Source organism: Parus major, chromosome 3, assembly GCF_001522545.3.
Source record: "Parus major isolate Abel chromosome 3, Parus_major1.1, whole genome shotgun sequence".
In the NCBI taxonomy this organism is placed as follows: domain Eukaryota; kingdom Metazoa; phylum Chordata; class Aves; order Passeriformes; family Paridae; genus Parus; species Parus major.
This window is the reverse complement of record NC_031770.1, coordinates 5,606,755-5,627,860: the sequence shown is the minus strand read 5'-3', so window position 1 is coordinate 5,627,860 and position 21,106 is coordinate 5,606,755. Positions and strand designations below refer to the sequence as shown.

The window sequence follows — 21,106 nt, the reverse complement described above, 5'->3', positions numbered from 1 at the left end:
CTGCATTCAATGCAGCCCAGCACAGGGCAAGCCTTTCCCATCCACACCCCTCCTTCCTGTCTGCAAACTTCCTTCCTACAGATTTACCCAGACATCTTTGAGCTAAATTAACACCCTGTACACTTCTTTGACCAAGCACTAGCAGATAGGAAACCTGATTTTGACCTCTCACTGGCTACCAGGCAGAGAGATTTTAAAATACCCTGTATATGTAATAGATTGAGTTTATTCATCTGCCTTTACCAAGAAATAAAGAAATATTTCTTTTTACCCACTGCAGTAGATCTTTAAAATAATGATTTCCCACCCTATCAGTTCATTGTCAGGCAGAGTTCACTAATGGCTGTAAAACAGTTTCAAATCCCTCAACATATTATGCAATTTTTGAACAAATATTACCCTGGTTTATAATCCTCTGCTCTTTCATATTCATGTATTTTTAAATTACTCTTTACTATGGTCAAGAGCACTGCAGAATAAGAGCATGAAAGCAAGAAACCAGTGACTGAAACTTTTGGCAAGTCAGAGTGGAATTGAGTTACAGTGGAAAAATTCAGTATTAGAGTTCAATATGACCAGGTCTCCTGGTTTGCTTAGGACAGTTCCAGGTTCCACAATTGTTTCCTGGAAGGGTGTAGGCTGTGCATGTAGTAAAATGAGTTCTGTGTGTGAGAGAGAACCAGAATCCTCTCCTTTCCTTGATAAATTGGCCTCCTTGGTATGAAGTTACCAATGGAAAAGGGGCTCCCTCTCCAGAAGGGTAGGGAACAGTGTGGGTATTGCCATTCCACTCCTTTCCAGACTGCCTAGTTACAGGCAGTCCAACAGATTAACTCAGGCAGACAGATCAAATTAATTTATTCAGAATCTTTAATTCTGAAACCAAAATAACAGCTCTGCTCCAAATCACTGCAACTGAAACCAAGCCCTAAATAAACAGACAATTACAGGAACCCAGATTGGAGCAGCAATGTGTCTGGCATGATCACACCACCACCAACACAAGCCCTTCAGAGGAAGGTGCAAGATATTCCAGAGACAACCAGTGAAAAAATGCTGAGAGGGAGCCACATTCCACCCCATGATGCCCCAAAAACCATTTGGCTTCTACCCTGACTTCATAAACATGATTTTCTTTCATTCCTGATCTTTAAATTGCAAACAATCTCATTAGCCTTAGAAACAGAATCCTTCAAAATTTCAGGCCTCATAAGTATGAGGGAGGCAAGAGCCATAAATTGATTATGCACTGTACCAAAATAATGTCTTTTTTGCTGCCTTCCAACACTATTGCCTCCCTCCCACCTCCTCATCCTCTGCAACCTGACCCTTACTTCACATATCAACATTAATAGCTGTTCCCTCTTCTTCTGTCATTTCAACAAGAATAATGGAAGGCAACCAACAGGCAATCAAGGGTAACAGAAAGAAAAGATCAAGGTCAACCTTAAAAAAAAATTAATTTTGTGCAATTTTATCCTGCACTTACCGATAACAAATTCCAGACCATGGTTATAATGGAAGCTTGGGAGGAAAGACCTGTGTGCCCACATTTCAGTCAAAAGCTCTCAAATAATCACTTGGATGGAAACACCCATTCTGAGGGAATAATGAGGTGGAAGCAGGCTGATGCTGATATGCACAGCCTTCCCTTCTGTGTATCAGGTACGTGTCAGTCCCCAGAGCTCACGGTCGTAATTCCAAAGAACAGCAAGTGGTGATACTGCTGTCCAATCTTCTCCCTGGGAGAGGAAAGGGTTTTGATGACTCAAAAATTTGCTGTGGAAACATGATCTACCTGTTGATGTCCTGGCTGGCCTTCAGCTTTTCCCCATGATGTAGACTATTCTTGTTACCTCCCAGCCCCAGATGGACTCACTTTTAGTGAGGAGTTTTTGCCTGGTTTTCATTTGGTTTCTGTCAGTGAAGCCTAAGGAATAGCTTAGGCTCTCAATACCAAAGCCCACTCTCATCTTATTACAGAAGATTGATGAATTTCAAGTCCAAAATCTGTTTTAAACACGGACTATTGCACTTAGGAAGAATGACTTACATCTGTATCTTGCAATGCTTTCCATTCCCCTAAGAAAGTTGTGCATTTTAATTACTTGCTTACTGCTATTTCTGTAGCAACAACAGTTTATGCCCTTAAATCCATTTTAACAATTTTGATGCTATTAGCAGCAGCAGAGCTAAATGTGCTTAGGAAAGGTTGTGTCACATCAGAAACTGGTTTTGAAGCTGGATCCCTCAGGCCACAACTCCTTGGGGTTTTTTTTTCTTTTCAGCTAGCAAGACATGGAAAGACTTTTTTATTATTATTAATTTTCCTTCTTTTTTTTTATTTTTTCTTTTACTCCACTTAGTTATTTGAACCTTAGAGGCAAATAATTAAATAGAAGTTAACCAGCTCTCAAAGACTTTCTTTTGCAGGAAGACAGACAAATAAGATCACAATTTAGAAAAATAACATTTTTTCTAACTTTCAGGTGGTTACCGCAGACCTGATTCCCATTTATTTTTTACATCACTGATAAATAAAGGGAGAGTAAAATAAACATATTTACAATTGCATTCACATTAAGGAGCCTGATTCCACTCTCCCATGGATGGAATCATGCAGATGATCCCTCCAGTGAGAACAGGGGCATTAGGGCTGTGCAGGAATTGGTGTGAGGAAGTTTCACAATACTATTAGTACCAGCTGCCATGACAATATTGCAAAAACTCTGAAAGCATCAAAGGACAATCATGGAAGCGAATTTAAGAATGGATGATGATGAGTGTGTAAACCTGAAGAGATGAAGCAAAACTGGGAGAGAATTTATCCCAAAATACATGCACATTTTCTGGAAGATTTATCATTTTACATGTTCTCTGTTATTCCAGTAATCTCCTGCTCTAGGCCATCTACAAAGCTGAAGATTACTCTGAGTCATAGATGGACACTTAGAGCCAGGATCTGATCTTGGAGGATTCTGTAGGTTCACTTGGTTGCAGAATAACCAAGCTTCATTTTTACATTAGTCTAGAAAAAGCAGTGACCTATCAAACCTGATTCACTGGGAAAATTTGCTTTGTTGGACACGCTCTGCTTCCTTTTCCTCTACATCTGCAGCACTAGTATAACCTTTTATAACTAGTATAACCTGCTATTCCTGCAGCTTGCAATGAGGACATTTCTTGCACAGAATGGGTCAGTTTGGAAGGAATCACAGGGTGGGTCATCTGGTCCCACCTCCCTGCTTAAGCTGGGTCATGCCAGAGCACATGGCACAGGATTGTGTCCAGATGGCTCAGGAATATCTCCAGTGAGGGAGACTGCACACCCTCTCTGGGTGATCTGTTCCTGCTCAGCCTCTGCACAGTAAAGCAGTTCTCCCTCATGTTCAGCTGGAATTTCCTGTGCCTCAGTTTCTGCCCGTTGCCTCTTGTCCTATTGCTTGGCACCATGGAACAGAGCCTGGATCCATCCCCTGCCACCTCCCTTCAGACACTGACAGGCATTGATGTGATCCCCTCTCAGCTGTTTCTTTCAGATCATCCTCTAGATTCTTTCAATCGTACAGCCACAGCCACCCGGACAAGGATCTTTTGGTAACTGCAGTACACAAAAGTCACAGATTTAATGTTTCTACCCAACACAAGCTGCAGAAACATCCTGTGATGCACAGGGTCATGCTGGTATAGATCTCTGAAATCCACGCTCGTTCCCAGGACTTGGTGCTGTAAGAATGACGAGAGTTTTTCTTTCCACAAATAGACGTTTCAGGCATATTTGCTTAAACCCTTGAGGTTGACAATCAGCAATACTTCTTCCCAGCCCAGCAACTGCTTGGGAACTGCCAAGTATTGCAAGCAGAGAGTCCGTGAACCATCTCCCAAAGATTATACGTGCTGCTACAAGAAGTGGGGATTGAATGTCCCACAGCGAGCTGTCTGCTGCTGATCTTTCCCAACTAACAGTTGCGTAATGTGGGGGGAATTAGGGTCTAAATATCTTGGCACAACTCTGTTTGGGAAAACCCTAGTGCTTGACTCTCAAAGAGCTGTAAAAGGTTTCCTGGCAATTAGAGGAAGAAGAGTATAAAAAAGTAACAGGGTTAGGCCAGCTATAAAGAGGACTTGTATCACACGTATTTGCAAGGAAGATGGAGATATTAGGGAACTTTCCTTCCCAAGAAAAGACAGTGAGTTCCATTTAAGTGGGTGGATCTCTGAAAGAATACCTCTATTTTAAATTATTCTGAGGGCTTTAGCTCCTAAAGAGCTTCTTCCCAGAGGAAGCGTGACAGAAAGGGGATTTCTATGATCTTGTCATGTCCTTCAAGCAGCTCTTCAGGCCAACAAACAAATATGGCAACCAGCCATGGCGGGTGAAGCCAAGGAACACATGGCTGTTTTTTATATATATAAAAATATATCTATATATTTTCTGTTGTCAAATGTCATGACACAAAAATTCATGAGAAGATGCCTTGCAATTCCCAGGAAGCAGAAGAGGGGGAAGCCTCTTTATTAATAAAAAGACACCTAGACTCCAAAACATGCCCTAGGACATAAGGAAGCTCTCTAAGCAAAGAGAAGGGAAAAAAGTACCCAAAAACTTCCTAGGAAATCCAAAAAGTCATCACAACATTTCATGTTTAAACATTTAAAATGGGGAGGGGAGAAAACAAGTCTTATTCCTTTCTGTCTTTCTTAACACAATGTGTAATTACACAACATATATTTAGGCAACTTATATTTAGCCTGTGGGCTCCACCAGAAATGATTACAGCAATGAGCTTAATAAGATTGATAGCTGTCCCCAAAGAAAGGGCCATGTCCTCCAGGGCAGAAGAGGGACAATCTGTTTAGCAGAAGCAAAGATGGAAAGTTCCTGCAAGGCTCACTCAGTGTCACCCTGCACAGTGATCTGTCTGGTGCAGCTGAGCTAGAACAGTCCAAAAATCCTCTCCCAATTACTGCACACCAATATAATCACTGGCATGTTGCAGTATTGTGGTATCTCTTTAAGTTCTGTCAGTCAGAAACATCCCAAGGAAAGGCCAGTCCCTGCTTTTGTCCAGGATGGGTAAGGATGGGAAATCCAAAGCCATAACCTGCAATTAGATCGCTCTGTCAAAGCGGAAATGATCCCGTGTGGGCTCACAGAGGTTTTTCCAGGAATGCCAAATTGTCCTGCTATGTTGACTCTGCAGAAAGTTAGAAGCTGCTACATTTGGCCATAAAACTTCCAGATAAAGTGGTTGAAGAGTAACTTTAGAGTCACGTTAGAGGAGACAACAACATCTGCCACACAGAAATCAAAAAAGAAGTTTGGGTGCTCCTCCACCCAAAAGACTTGTTACATCTTTTATGGATCAGGAGAGATTGTACAAAGTCTAGCATTGCCCAAGTTTCTTTTAAAATGTGTACATCCTCCAAGGGAGAAAATTTGTTTTTAGGGAGTGTTATTAGGAAGCAATTTGTATTTTCTTATCTCTTCAGGTGAATTTTGTAGGAAACATTCTATCATTTTTAGCATTTTGGATTAGAATATTCCTCTTGCTCTGAACTTCTACTAACACTAATTTCCAATTCACTCTTTATTCATTAAATAAATTGATGATGAGTAAATGATAGACCTATTATTCAAGAATGACTCAATTGTGTGAAAGAAGTCTGGACATCTATGACACACTGCATCTGCATTTGTGTCTATCAATGTTCAATATCAACCATTAAGCCAGGGAATCACAGAAATGCTCAAGGCAGTATAAAATTTAAGACTTAGTCTTCAAATGCAGCTAGCTGTTTGTGTAAGAGTGTCACTTCAGGACAAAGCTGCTGGTGAATTTTAAGAGGTTGGGAATTCATCTACACATCTATGAGCCATAGAATCTGAATATCTTGATAAATCATGCTTGATAATCACTGATCACACTTGAGAGTATTGCCACTGTACAGAGGATAACATTTCTGAAAATATACACACATGTGAATCCTGGTTATGTTACTTAAAAAGGGGTTGAATCTCTTGCAATTTTTAATCATGTGTCAGCTCTCTCATTACCTCAGAGCCATTTCTACCTTGACAAAGGATGTGCTGGTCACTCCCAATCACCCTTCACTCTTATTTCAAGTTGGTTATGATATGGATTTACATCCATATTTTGAAGTTAGGAGCTTTCTGATTTAAAAGCTTTTTTTTTTCTGTCCTGTTTTTGTCACCATCTTACTATGTAGCATAAAATACACCTAACAATGATTTATTAAATTTGATATTGTTATATTCACATGAAAAGCTCCCAGTTTGTACTTTTATATAAAAATACACTCAAGATATCCCTTTTAGAGGAACTGCATTGATGCATTTCAAGACTAGAGTGGATTTTCCTTTAAATAAGTATTTCCTAGTTCTTCAGCTCCATATGGAAATCACTAGGTGAAATGCTATGGCCTGTAGGTCTGGCACCATAACCATAATGGTCCTTTCTGACCTCAGAATCTATCCAAATGTCTGACTTACAGTGCATCAGCATGAAAAGAAGCTTATTTTTTTCCACATCATTTTATAGCATTACTCAGGCATTTGTGAGCAGAATGTAAAGCAGGTCCTGCACATTATGGATTTTGAAACCACTGCATTCACATGTAAGAAACAGATGGAGACATACATTGCCAAGACCTCACCCCCTTTGTAGGGAACTAATGGGAACAGCAGTATAAAAAAGTCTCCAGCTTTAATTGAAGAATTAAAGATTTTTGTGATGTATTTTGTAATTAAGTGATGGAAAGCTGATTTATTTTTTTTTTTGGCCATAGCTGCAGTAATGAAATCTTGCCACAGAAGCCATCCTGAAGTGCTTTCTATCCACAAAGGATGTGAAAACATAGAGAAAATATCTACCAGATAAGGGAGATTATACTTTTTGTTGATATTGTATCAAGCAAACACTATTGCAGGTGTTTGGTTAATTCAGAACATATTTAATTTGCCTATTACAGAAACCCATCCTGTGTCATTATGTCCCAAGTTCCCCCTGCACAGAGGCTGTTTCCACTGGCTCCATCTGCCTCTCCTTTATCAGACATCATCCTCTACCTATGGACCATCTCTGGTGCTGTGGTGTTGGGTGTCACCAAGACAAATCACATCCCAAAGGTGATGAGGAAGAAAGTCATAAAAGCCAGGAATTTTTGCTAGAAGTTAATACTGTCTAATCATGGTTATGGCTCTTCACTTAAGCTATGATTACACCCTGTTTTCATCACAAACACCAAAAATTCTTGCACAAAGGCTCTCAGCAAAGACCCAGCAGATTTAGGAGCATTTAAAGCTCTCTGTGTATTTGTACAAGACACCATGTTGCTCTGAAAGCCATCCCACATACACTACTTTAAAACACCCAAAAAGGATCCTGTAGTTTGCATTAGACCTTCCTTTCACATTGGAAAGCCCCCACAATTTGAATTTCCTTTGAATCCTTCACCTTTTACTCTGCACAACCCATGCCAAGGCTTGTTCTCTGTCAATGGTGTTTTTATCCTCTAGGTTTGCAAAATGGAAAATGTGCCAGAGGTAAGTCCAACAGAACATCAGGATTCACTTAAGTGCTGTTGCAAAATTCAGCTGAATTCTACCAGCTGAAGCATTGAACAGTGTTTGCTGAAGAGACCTTTCTCCAACAGCAGCAAAATCTTAGGACCTGAACCCGTGCCCACCAAGGATGTTTGTTACCATCACACAGGGAAGCTGGGCTGCACTAACAGTCCTGATTTAAGGCTCAATCAAAAAAAATAGCTTCCAAATCAGTTCCAAGTTATCCATCATCCTGACACCCCTACACAAACACCATGAAAGGAAGTTGGTGGAAATAAAATCTGGATGTGGGTTGAACAGCTCCAGAATATGGAGTCCAGAGCAATACAGTATGGCAAACTAGTACAGGGCTGCAGGCAGCAAGCTAAAGGCCTCGTTATTTTCTTTACATCAGATGTAATCACCATCAGCTTCTTCCTAGTAGCCTTCTAATGTGCTCAAAACGTCTCCTTCAGTATCCAGAGGGAGCATGAACTTGCTTGGATAGAAGGTCAGATCTATGAAAACAGAAAAAGGCATTAAGCACTCAGACTTGAAGAAAAGGATGCATCCTTTAGAATGTTCTGAGTAGAAGAATCCAAATATTTCAGTATTAGTGCCAAAAGAATCTGAACCAAAATCACACCCATATAAGTATTCAAGCTCACACATTTAGATCTCTGTCCAAAAAACAGAATCAAATATTCTCTATTATTTTTCTGTCTGGCTTTAGAAAGACTTTCTGGAAATGTCAAAGCAATTTATTTTACACTTGAGATAAGAAAAAACAATCAGAAAACATGCAGAACAATGTTTCAGGCCCTATTTGGACTCCTTAACTATAATGGAAACACTATCAAAGGTTTGACCCAAATTTACCACAAGGTAAGGCATGGCTGAGGCAGTCACTCAAATAAAGAAACAAGTCAGCTTAATATATTATTCTTGCAATAAAAGAAGCTGATGTGCCAGCAAGAGCCATGTTGCAGGAGTGCAACAAACCAACCCTTCTTCCACAGAGTTATATACACTGTTTCTATACCACACAGCCACAATTCATGAATTTGCATTATTTTTTGTGGCAGTGCTTGTCTGGGTATCCTGTTCCTAAAGCTGATGTAGGTACGGATATGAAATACGAGCAGATTTGGCTGAAGTAGTGATCCATTTGGTACTGCCCATGCCTCATAGGACACTGCTCAGGATATTCCCCTGAGATATATTAAACCCTGAAGGCAGCAGCACTGCAGCTCCAAGGGGAGGAACACCAAGGTAAATCTGGAGCTTTATGTTGGTGTCTTTGTTACCTGCACAAGAATGTCAAACACCAGGAAGACAATGGGTTTGGACTTCATGGACTGAACCCTTCACTGCTGCAGGATGGGATTAAAATGCATAAGCCAACTCCTACACTGATTCTTCAATTCCATAGGTCCACCCTCTTGCTCAAACCTGAAGTCTGAACCTTCCTTTTAAGGCAGGAGTGGTGCCAGGCTGCCACAAGGATGACGATGGCCACAGATGGCAAATGATTACAGCAGTGATAATGAAAATATTTGTCATTAGCATGGAACAATTTGACACAGAGACTCAGTATTTAGAAAGCCACATCCTGTCATTTGCATCCTTGGGCTCTTTGGCTGAGATGCAGGATTTGATGGGTGGGGCAGGATCAGTCAAATGCCATATTTACCAGGATGAGGAAATCTACAGTGAGAAACAGGGACCCAGAGCACTACAGAGTAACAGCAGACAGAATAATTTAGAGTCTGAGAAGGGCTTAAAAAACCTTCCTACAAATAATGGACACAGAAACCTTCTTCTGCAAAGAAGTTAAGCTGAAAATAAATATGAGGTGAAGTTCCAGAGTATTTAAGTACTTAAGCTGCCAGTTCCACCTAGAAGTCTCCTGTGAGAGTTAAAGGAAAAATCCCCTGAAGGAAGATACACAAAAGTGTTTGAAAATGTTTAGTTATACCCCAAACTCGCATGAAGTGAAGACAGGCAGCCTTAAGAGTCCAGCTTTCCTGACACAAAAGAGAAAAGCTGCTAAGTGTTTCAAGTGTATCTTGGACCTCATTTAACTTGCAAAGAAAAAAGGTTAATCCTCACAACTTCCTAGTAAGGAACATAATAAAGGAAATAAGTGGTGAATTTAGCAAGCTGGAGTTTCTGTATCCTTCGCTCTAGACATCAAACAACTCGACCACGTTGCGTCAAGTAAAAGAAACAGGAAGGGAGAGATCACACAGCTTGAGTTCCTTGGCTCCAGTAAGGCCAAGGCACTGCTGCTGAGGAGGATGGAAATCCTATATTCTTCCTCTGGGGCAGGAAGTACCTGTAAACATCTCAGAAATATTCTGCTTTAGCATACTGTAAACAAGAATACATCATATCCACTGCTCCAGACCATGTAGGGAAAAGAATTGGACAACCTTGGATTCAACCTAGAAGAGGAGAAGGCAGGGGAACTGAGTCATAGCTTAAAAAAACAAGACTAAAAAGAACTTTTGGGACTGGACAGGAACTGAGGTTTTAAGTGGGGCAATTCCTAAGGAAGGAAGGACACCTACTACCTATTCCAATAATATTTTGCATTTATGTAACTGCAGTGGCTGCCGTCCAAGGACCTGCAAATACTAAGGGCTTCCAGTTAACCAGATTTCAAATTCCAGGGAGATTATAAAGCATTATTCTTCATTTTTGCCACATGTCAAAACAGCTACCCAAGAACCAGTTTTACACTTCCAGGCAACTAAAGACCCCCAGTCAGTATAAAAGGTCTTTTTCAAACAAAACTCTGCTGCTGTGCAGCCGAGTACATCAAGGTGATATTCCCAGACATGCCTTTCCAAATGGTTATTATGTGTATGGACTGTCCATTTGGACTTTTTATGACAACATTTCTCATGTGTTTCACATAAAACATATACAGCTACCCTGAAAACCATGTTCAGAAATTTATGTCTCAACTCCATTTATTGAGATCCATTTGTTGCCTCTTTTCTGAAGCAAGATCCTGGAAAGCAGACAGCAACTCAACTCTCTTTTTCAGTCCAGCTACTGTTCTAAGAGTGGATGTCATTTATTATAGAATTAAATCTGAATTTTATTTTAGATAGGCTATTCAATCAAAGGACCTGAGCTGTCCTGGTGTTGGCCACCGTTTGTGTAAGAGAGAGTTAATGAATCTAAAGCCTGGCACTGACTACAACAAAGTGGATAACAGGAGAAGGGGAATAATTCAGGGCAAACTTCCAAAAGTCTAGTCCTCTGGCAGAACTTTGTACCCTTAAAGCAGAACATTCAGTGTAATACCTGTGCTCAGAATGGCTTTAGGAAACTCATTTAATCTTCTTCAATTTCCACTTGTGTGAGACAAGAATTATTCCTGGTCTGAGGAGGAGGATGTGATTTAGAGATTGATTGAACATCCCTCTTGTGATTGTCCGGTGGCATCTCAGTCTCTGTACCCTTATTTGTTCTAAAGCAGACATCCATATGTGCACATTACTGCTCTTTGTGCACTTGCTAGAAAAACCTGCCCACATCATAACATGTTTCTAACTTGTAAAGGATGGAATAAAAACTGAGATTACTTCCAATTCTACAGAGCAGCATGCCAAGTATAAAGCAGAAAGATCTTGACAACACAGAATAATGAGGGCTGGGTTGTATGGATTACAGGAAGGCAGGAAGAGGAGTTTGGTGGCAGAGATATTTTGGGGGTGATCCAGCTAGCTGTGAGACAAGATTGATTGATGCATTCCCATGAGGATCTAGAGGCAGAGCAGTACAAAGTAGTGATCACAGCAGCCTGGAGCATAAAGGTTACAGCAAAACCTCAAGGTATCATTTGAGCCAAGATAATTATTTTTTCCTAATCTATTAATGTATAATGGAACTGACAATTAATATAAATATTCAAATAACAATGTCCATCTCTCTGGAAACCCCTCTGTCCAAAGAGATATCAATGTTCAGCAACAATTTTTAGGTCAAGCTTCAGCAGAATAATAGTGTTTTGTAAAAACAGTGATGTTCTGGAGTAAAAGAGAGAGGAAAGAACAATGTTGATGCCAGCAGACCAAGAGAAACATTTCCTTTATTGAATGGCATTCTGTGGAAGGAGGAAATACAGTGCTATTATTACTCTAATAATTAAATATCCCTGTGCTTCTGTATAAAAGCATGAACCTCTGTAATGCATCTCAAAAAAAAAGTGCCTGAAAAATCATTAATGGAAATCTTCAGGAAACCTAAAGCCAGAGTAATACACTTGAAATGCTATACCAGAAAGCCACATGAAGCCTCCAAAAATGTCACCTGTGGGTAACACTGATTCTGGGTGTCCATGAGAAGATGGGGAAAAGTCAAGCAAAATCCTGATCTAACTGCACTGAATTCAAGAGCAGATTCTGGCAATCTAGCCTATTTCAACTCCTGCTCCCATTGCATAAAACCCACATGACACCAAGTGTACTGATGGGACAATGAACTGCAGTCCTTAGGAAAAATACCAACAACCAAGCCTACATTTAATCAAAGACACATGACATGTTAATGGATAGCTGCAGATTAATTGAAACCATTGCTGCCACAAACTAGAAGCTTAGAAGGCAATATCATACAAATGTTTTAGAGCTACTTGTGCTGATTAGGCATCAAAGATCTTAAGCAATGTTGCACTTATTGAATATTCTGTTCTTTGGATAAATTGTTTGATGGGCACTTTAGAAAAGTTAGATGAGCTCAGCAGACAGAAAATTGGCATGGAGACCATGCTAATATAGATCTGCCACTGTTTGGAATATAAAGAAATAAAACCTCTGTTTGTAGTCTGCTGCATAAGAACAAAGCAAAAAAGAAAAAAATGTATAAATAAGAAAACAGTTTAAAAACACCAATTTTTTTCATGTTGTTATATGTCTCTGATGTAGCAAGTCTGCATCAAATGACCTATAAAATTAAATGTGGGGGAGAATCCTTCCCAAAGAATTAGCTGCACAAGCAGATGAAGCCTAATATGAGGAGGAAAGAAAAACAAACAACTTTCAAAGTTGGGTATTTTATTATATATTTAGCTGGCTATATATTAAAATAATCATATGAAAGAAGAATAATGTTCCTGTTTACAGTCATATGTTCCTTATAACTCAGCTATGTCAGACAAATCCTCTACCATGTCCATTATGTCAAACAAATCATCACAGATCTGTGCCTGACCAATGGATGTGCATCAACTTGGTCCCTCAAAGTTCCCTGCCAAATCTCTGGGTGCCTATACCCAGACCAACAGGGAAACATTTTAAGAGCTCTCTTTTCACATCCCTGTGGCTGATGTGGATGATCAGGGAAGCAGCAGTGTGGTCCATGTGTTCCCTTGCAGAGAGCATCCTGCACCCCTGTCTTGGTGTTGTGTTTGCTGAGCACTCACACACACGGATTGAGGAGAAAGCTGCCATCTAACCCTAAAATATTCAACATCAGATCTACTAAAAAAACAATTTCACCAAAAGGACTGAGAAAAACCCTTGAGAATCCCATTTGAAGTCCACAAACTCCATTATGCTCTGTAAAGGAGATGCAATCTTTCAGGAAACACTGGATTTGTCATAGAAATGCTAGATTTTCATCAGAAATTATTCTGAATGTATTTTAGGCAAAGTTGTCAGAAAGAAGCACAGGACCTTCTTGGATACCATTTTATGGGTAAATCATTCCTCTCCTGTCATGGTAAGTGTTAATAAAATCCTGACTTAGTTGAAAAAGCCTGAAACAGAAGACTGAGGGAGATGTTCAGGCCTTACCTCTCCATCACTGAGGAAAAAGGGATGAAAGATCAAATAAAGGGTGGGAGAGGGATTTGTTTCCTGCCAATGCATTTTTGCAGCTCCATCAAGCTGGTGTGCCCAAATAGCTGCTCTTTAAATTAAAACTTGCCACCCAGCCCAAACTGTCTGGGGGTTAGCAGCATTTGCAATTGTTGCTAAGCTGCTTAGAAAACTAAACTTTCATGTGTCAGAAAATTGGCGTTTTTAAATTATATTTTTATTTGTTCTTTTGCTGTGCACTGCAGAGAGAGACTGATTGGCTCCCAAATAAGCCATTAATCTTTTGTTTAAAAGTGTTTGCTACTATTATGTTTCTCTTTTCTGCTTCAAGTGTTTTTCCTCCAAACTTTTACAGGCTTTGGCACTTCTCACCTGAAAATGCATTTGCTTGCTGCAAACTGAAGAAACAGTCATGGGTTTTGACTTTCCAATTAAAATTGTCATTTAATTTGCTGTTTTACCTTCTAATGCAGGTATTGAAAGATTTCCTGACCAGCTCAGCAATAATGCAGTGGTCTTTCAAAGCTGTACTCTACAACTGGAAACCATGCTTACAAAAGTCAAACAGTTCAAAGCCAAGCTACACTGAAGAAACTTGTGCTGCAGTCTGGAAGTAACATCACACACTTATAAACTAGATCTATACATGAAATTGCAGACTCTGGATAGAAATATTGGTGTTAAAATCAAAAAAATGGCTTTTCAGGGACACGTGCCTGTGCCAGCCACAAGTGGTTCAGCTGCATCACTCACCTCTGCCTCTGAAAGAGCAATTAAAGATCCATATCCATACAGAAACAGGACATTGCCAGAGGGTGCAGAGCATTTCTTACTGTAAGTAAATCCATTGAAACCATTGGAATTGGTCAAGTGAATAATGACTATAGGGACTGCAATCCACAGGACTGCCAGGAGGCAATTGCAAAAACTGAACAGAAGGTTCCAGCCTTCTCTGGCAAAAAAACTGCACCTCCTGACTTGATGGTCAATCCTGAAGGCTTCATAAAATGAGTTAATCACTACTAAGAAAACACATCAAGAGGAAAATTAATATTGACTCACTCACTTTAGACTCATGGAATGTTTTGGGTCCGAAGGGGCCTTAAAGCTCATCTTGTATCTCACCTGCCATGGGCAGGGACTCCTCCCACTAGACCATGTTGCTCAATGCCCCATCCAACCTGGCCTTGAACACTTCCAGGGATAAACTCCATATTAAAATCCCATATTGGTTCATACTAATTGAAATGGATTCGTTGTAGAAATGTTATGGACGGCGCCAGCTTCACACCATTACAGGCAAAGCATGTCTCCTGCATGGTTTTTATTCCAAAGCCCTTTACAGTGACCTAAGATGTTGGATCTATAGCTCATTTTTTATCCCCTGTGTTAAGTCCAAGAAGACATTGATATTCCTATGTATTCATTTGTTCCCATGGGATACTGATATCTGATCTCTTTGAGTATTCCAATTTGCAGTCCAAAACCACAAAAATAGTTTGGCAGCTAAAATTAATGACTGTTTCAGATTTGGCAAGGTACTTCAACACACGCTCACCTTCAAGTGCATGAGTCCCCCATTAATGCAATCATTATTCATTTCATGAAATGAAGCAACAGTTCACCTGGCACTTACGTGCTTTTCTGTAATATTTTGAAACACACATTCAGTAAATAAGTAATTAGACTTTTTTTTTTTTAAGTTGTGCAAAGATGGCCTGAAGCTCTGCCTGTCCACTCTGTGTAGTCATTTTCACAAGTCCTTAAATTTATACTAGTGTGAAGTGACACACACAGCTCTGTTAAATCTAAAAACATATTGCCTATTTTCATACAACCTGCAAGACTATAACAGTTAAAAATTCCTGCAGAAAACTAATCAGACAGAGTTTAATTTAAATCTCAGAGTTCACTAGAGCATCTTCAGTCTTGATACCATTTTGAAGTGAAGGAGGTCACACAAATCTTGCTGTAAGGTACTTAGGGCATTCCCTCATTACCTCCATAAAATGGATGTCACAGTTTACAGTGTTGTAACCAAAGCTGGTAGACACGAGTTCTATGCCATGAAGATGTAATGGACCTGCATGCAGATCAAAGTGCTGTCCCTTCATTTTATTTGCCATTTATTTTCTCACTGAGGAAAAAAGCTACTGGGGAAGCAACGATTGTGAGGGTGTGCACAAAAATCCAGCAAAGTGTGATGAAGTGCTTGTTTTCATTAGGAAGACAAATTTTGAGCAAAAGAGAATGGGTTATGTCAGTGTATGCTCTGTATGTGTGGTATTCAAATCATGCAGGAATCTGCCTTGCACGGAAGGCTAACGTCTCTGAAACCCTTCACTGCAGTATCCATATGCATCTCTAGGAAATTCTGTAGTCAGTCCAAATCCCAAGTGTTAAGAAGGAAAAGTTTCTAAGAAGTCAAAAGACCAGGGGGAAATCTCACATTTAATTTACACACTACGCACTGTTTGGTAAATAGCAGCTATTGTTTAGAGTAGAATGCCGTCACCATTCATTATATTTTGACTCTACATTCTTCATTGGGAATTCAGGAAGTGGTTCAGACTAAAATATTCCCTTATGTTATTTGACCTGTAAAAACTTGGAGACAGGCCAGATTCTGCAGTCCTTAAACAGACAACACTCCCATTGACTGTGGGATTGGACCTTAAAGTTGACTGGGTTGTAGCCCTGTGCAGCTCAGCTCAGTGCAGTCACTTGGGGCACGGGGTGGTGGCTGTGGCACACTGAAAACGAGACCATTGGATTTGGTTGGAGCTGTTATCCACCTGACAAGAGAAACAGTGGGAATTCCCTTCCATGGCTTGTACAATGCCTTACAAACAGAATTAAACTTCAAAAAGAACTAAACAGAACTAAACACCTCATGGAATAATTATTTCAATTATTGTTCATTCTTGCTGCTTTTTCTGATAGAAAGGCATTATTGAGCTGAAGGTAATCTGTAGCTTTTCGATGGATTCCTTGACAGAGCACACTTGGAACAAAATTCTCAGAGTTAGGTTTACTCCTCTTTATTTAAAGCAGAAGTAGGTATCCAAACAGCCTGGGAGTCTGGGTTTCAGCACCTTGTATTTTGGAGCATTTGAATACATTTGAAAATCAAGATAAAGTCCCAGAATTGAGACAATTCTGCTTATAGATTCACTTGGCCATCAAGATTCCATTTCAAATTCTTGCTAAATTTAGGATCATAGAATGGTTTGGCTGGAAGGAACCTTAAGGATCATCTGGTTCCAATCTCCCTGCTGTGGGCAGGAACACCTTCCCCTAGACTAAGCAATGGCTGCTCTCTGCCTGACCCAGCCTGCCCTCAAGCACTTCCAGGAATGGGGCAGCTACAGATTATCTGGACAACCTGTGCCAGTGCTTCATTCCCCTCAGAGTCAAACCTTTCTTCCTAACATCTACTCTAAACCTACTCTCAGGCTGTCCCATGTCCCAGGGCTTCCCTCTTGTCCTGTCACTCCAGTGCCTGAATGAAGGGTCCTCCAGCTTTCCTTATAGGACCCCTTCAGATACTGGCAGGCCACTATGAGCTCTCCACACAACCTTCTCTTCTCCAAAAGAAGGAAACAAAGTTTAAAGCTCATCACAAGTCTTGAGGGAAGTGGGCAGAAGCATTTCCCTGGGATTGTACTCCAGCTGTCATCACCCTATAGCTTATCCCATTCTGAAAACACTTGGACACACAGAAAGGGTTAAAACCAAGTAGGATCATGCCATAACCTGCAAGGGAGCAATTCCTGTTGGCTACTCCTTCACACTCATCTCTGTTACTCCTCCTAATGTTCTTGGCCAAGAGTGATGTGGAACTTCTCAGAAGACTACAAGACAGCCAAAATGATTCTTTCACTAGGCATTCTGATCCTTCAGGATTTTCCTCCTGAACATCCCATCTCACATCAAAACACAGTTCATTAATGCTACCCTGGAAAATACATCCTCAGCAGCGACCTGCACAGCATGCAATGTGTATCCTATGGACAGAATTAAAGCTCATTTTGTGTGTGCAAGAGGGAAGATCATTTATCATTATGGATTTCATTGTTAGGGAAGGGATGGTTGTTCCTACAACACTCTGGAAAACACCCATTTGAAGGTATGAACAAACAATTGAGTGTTTTGTTCAAATCACTGCCTGATATTTTTAGGCTGCTGCACTTGATGTTTAGCATTTATCTTTAGAATTTAATCTATCAGATAGGAAATGCTTAGTTTGGCAGAGGCAGGAGGATTACTCAGTGTTAGCTCACTGGTTACATTTCCACAGGCTTTAAGACATTCTTCCTTTTTAGACTTCGTATTTTTTTGATAGCAAGTTAATGCATAAAGATTGCTTCAACATTCTTCTACACAATGGAACCAGGTGAGTCTTTGTGTAGCTTTTTTACCTTGGCAACTGCTCTCACTTGTGTCAGGAACACTCTTTGTTCCATGAGGATGTTTGCCCTATAGCACCCTGTGACTCAGAGCACATTCCCTCCTGGAAATTAAAAGGAAAATGGAGTTCCCTTCCATGGTATCAGCAGCAAGTTTTGCAAGAGGCAGATTTTATTTCCCCTTCCACACCCTTTTTTGGTTTTTTTTTATACTGAGATTTGAATGATCTTGTGGAATTCTGTAAATATTTTATTACATATTTTATAGGTGGAGCATTTTATATCTTGCAGTCTTTTTGGAAGTGTGGCCATTGAGTTCAGTTTCTGCTGCCCCATGGTTGAGCTGTAACTGCTTCCATCTGTCTAAACCTATGTGCAGTTCACTAATTGTTGACCCCTTAGGTAGGACTTGCTGTTTCTATAGCTTTATTGTTAATCATTAGATTCAGGAAAAATAAACCTCTTTTGACATTACCAATAAGGGGTTCCAAGAATGAAGAGAAAAATTCCTCCTGCTTTAATTGCTCTTAGAATTTTTTAAACACATTCCTTCAGCAATTTAGGAGAAAATGCTTATGGGGAGGACTGCTTCACAGAAATACAATTCACAGAAAAATTGGATTAAGCTACCACTACTGCAAACAATTCTAAGAAAGATTAATTTTTCTGCAAAACAGTGTTGAAAAATTTGTTTGCAAACACTCTTTGCCAGCAAGTTTCATTCACATTTATCTGCATAGATTTCTCCCAGTCATATATTGAGAGAATAAGCCATATCCTTTCAGTAACAAACTGTACTTTGGATCATCCTCCAATGACACCTTTCCAGGTTTTTTGAAAAATCATGTAAAACCTCTCTCTCTCTGGTTAAAGTTTCATAGGGTAAAGACAAGAAATTTGGTGTAAGTGGCTTATAGACTATGTCACAACTCTGAAAAGCTTCACAGAGTTTATAAAACAAAGAATATTTTCTTTAAAAAAATTGTAGAGTACACGTGACTTGTTCTTTTTCAAAATGTTTTTATAATCTACTACTATTGCTGCATTGCTAGATGTGGGATTTCTTTTCCACTCACAAGATAAATAGCACACAATTCTATCTTGTTTTTCACATTCATCACACACTACATCAAGATACATCTGTGCTCCAGAAAATCTTATGGACAACTAAGGATAAATATTTTCTTTTTAAAAATTAATTTTTCAAAATGTTTATTTTGATAATTACCACTTTTCATCTCATTATTTAAGCCAAGAATTGTGATGAAAAGAATGTTTTTCAGTGACTTAAATTAAAAATACTTGTTCTTTTATTTTTTAGCCTGAGCGATAATTCATATTTTGAAAACAAATTTGCAAAGCAAACAGTCCAAGAAAACAAAACTTACCATATGGAGGGATTTGGGGGTTTGGGAACGTGGGATATGTCATTTGCTTTTTTTCTTTTTCAGATTTTAGTTTTTTAAAAACTGAAATGGAATTTTTAAGCCAGTAAAAAGAAATGATACTCACCCATTATCAGAATGTGCAGGAGTCCTAACCAAGGACTAAGATAATCATTGCTCACTGCCTGATTTTCTTCCAGGAAAAGTCATTAATTCCAATTATGAAATAAGGCTGTAAAACAGAAAAACCAAACAACTTATTTATGTCTATTTGCAGAAAGATGAAACATCCATCAGCCCTCAGTTACAGACTGGCTTGTCCCTGGAAGTGTTCCAGGCCAGGCTGGATGGGGCTCTGAGCAACCTGCCCCAGTGGAATGTGTCCCTGCCCATGGCAGGGGAGTTGGAACTGGATGATCCTTAAGGTCCCCTCCAATCCAAGCCATTTTGTGTTTTCATTATTTTCACCATGAATAAAAAAGATGAAATATGGAAAGAGCAAACATGGTGCAGATGTGTCCCACCAGCATCTCTTTTCCTTGCGAATGGAACAGAGGTCAAATGGTAGAAACCAAACACCAGACACAAGGTGTAGAACAGACCTCAAAGGAGGAAAAAAAATTAAAAAAAAGTTCAAAATAGCAGGAAAGGATGAACTTGAAAACAAAAGATGTGACAAGTTTCCCCATTCTTTCCTCAGAGTGACAGATACACAATGTTACAGTGAGAGAGGAGCTGGACTCCAGGGCAGAACCCAAGTGAAGCAAGAGTTGGGTTCTGCCACGTGTAGTGGGGGTTATTTTGCCATATGTAATGTGGGTTAAACTAATCCAGAGAAGGACCTGAAGAGTATTGCTGAGTTTAGGAACTTGTCTAGGAAGACTGAATTTGAAGAAAACCTCTGCAGACAAGATATAGTTGGTTTCACCTCAGCTGGCATTTTGCTCCCTCTCATCAGGTTTATGCTTTACATAGCAGCTGCATAGAAACCTGAGCTATGCAAGAATATATTAATTTTATCTTTATTAAGAAATGTATAGGTGTGATCTGACACTCACAGAATTAATTGATAGCAAAATTCACCCTGATCTGTGTTTTCAGCTCCCAACTATCCCTCTGCACATGATCAAATCAGAAGTATTCAACTACTGTATCTGAGATTATGGTGTGAATAAGAGAATCAGCCTGGCTTTGACATGTAGGCAGAATATTATATATTATGTGTGCACTCATAGACATACTCAGAGCTCAAAATAACAGAGAAAAACCTTGTTCCTTCTAAAAAAATCCCTGTCACTCCTCTGTTCTGTAGTTTCACCTTAGATTCTCATTACAATTGTAAATTACTTATTTCTAAGAACCAGAGAAAGATTCAGTGGAACTCCAAGTAGGTGTTTGATGTCCAGCTCTTGGAGCTAATTTTAAATTTTCCATCTCTTCTGAGAACCTTTCTTTCACTTAAAATATATCACCAGACTCATTAGAGACCTGGGAACAGAATTAAAAGGCAGTGACAGGTACAGCTGAGTATGTAACTGAAAATTAATTTCTTCATGTGAATTACAATCATTATGTTTGCAAATGGATTCATTTTCAATGGAAAAAAATCTGTTCTCATGAGAGAAAAATTCTGCTTCTGTGAGATAATTACAGTTTTGGCCTTTCTCTTTTATGGAATTCCCTTTAAGAGCTGCTGATTATACCATGAAGAGCAGCAGCTGGTGAGTATCTTATTTGATTAACAATTCAAGCAAAATTTACATAAAAACTTAGCACACAGGATTACAATTTCCAGAAGATGGATGGAGCCCTGCCTGCTGTGTCTGCAGTATGACTGATTTCAGCCAAAGTCCTTCCTCTGATATGTATTGTATAGGGCCAACATTCCCAAACTGATTTAATGGGTATTAC

The 21,106-nt window shown here is 39.6% G+C and overlaps 1 long non-coding RNA gene across 3 annotated transcripts in view; it reads right to left on the bottom strand.

The window, feature by feature from the left end:
- Nucleotides 1-1,429: 1,429 nt before the first annotated feature.
- Nucleotides 1,430-21,106, bottom strand: part of LOC117244171 — a 62,658-nt gene continuing 42,981 nt past the window's right edge. For all 3 annotated transcript variants that reach the window (XR_004496749.1, XR_004496750.1, XR_004496748.1), the window contains exons 2-4: nt 19,323-19,427; nt 7,993-8,085; nt 1,430-1,742 (exon numbers count right to left, since the gene is read on the bottom strand). This is a non-coding gene — a long non-coding RNA (uncharacterized LOC117244171). The remainder of the gene's footprint in view (nt 1,743-7,992; nt 8,086-19,322; nt 19,428-21,106) is intronic.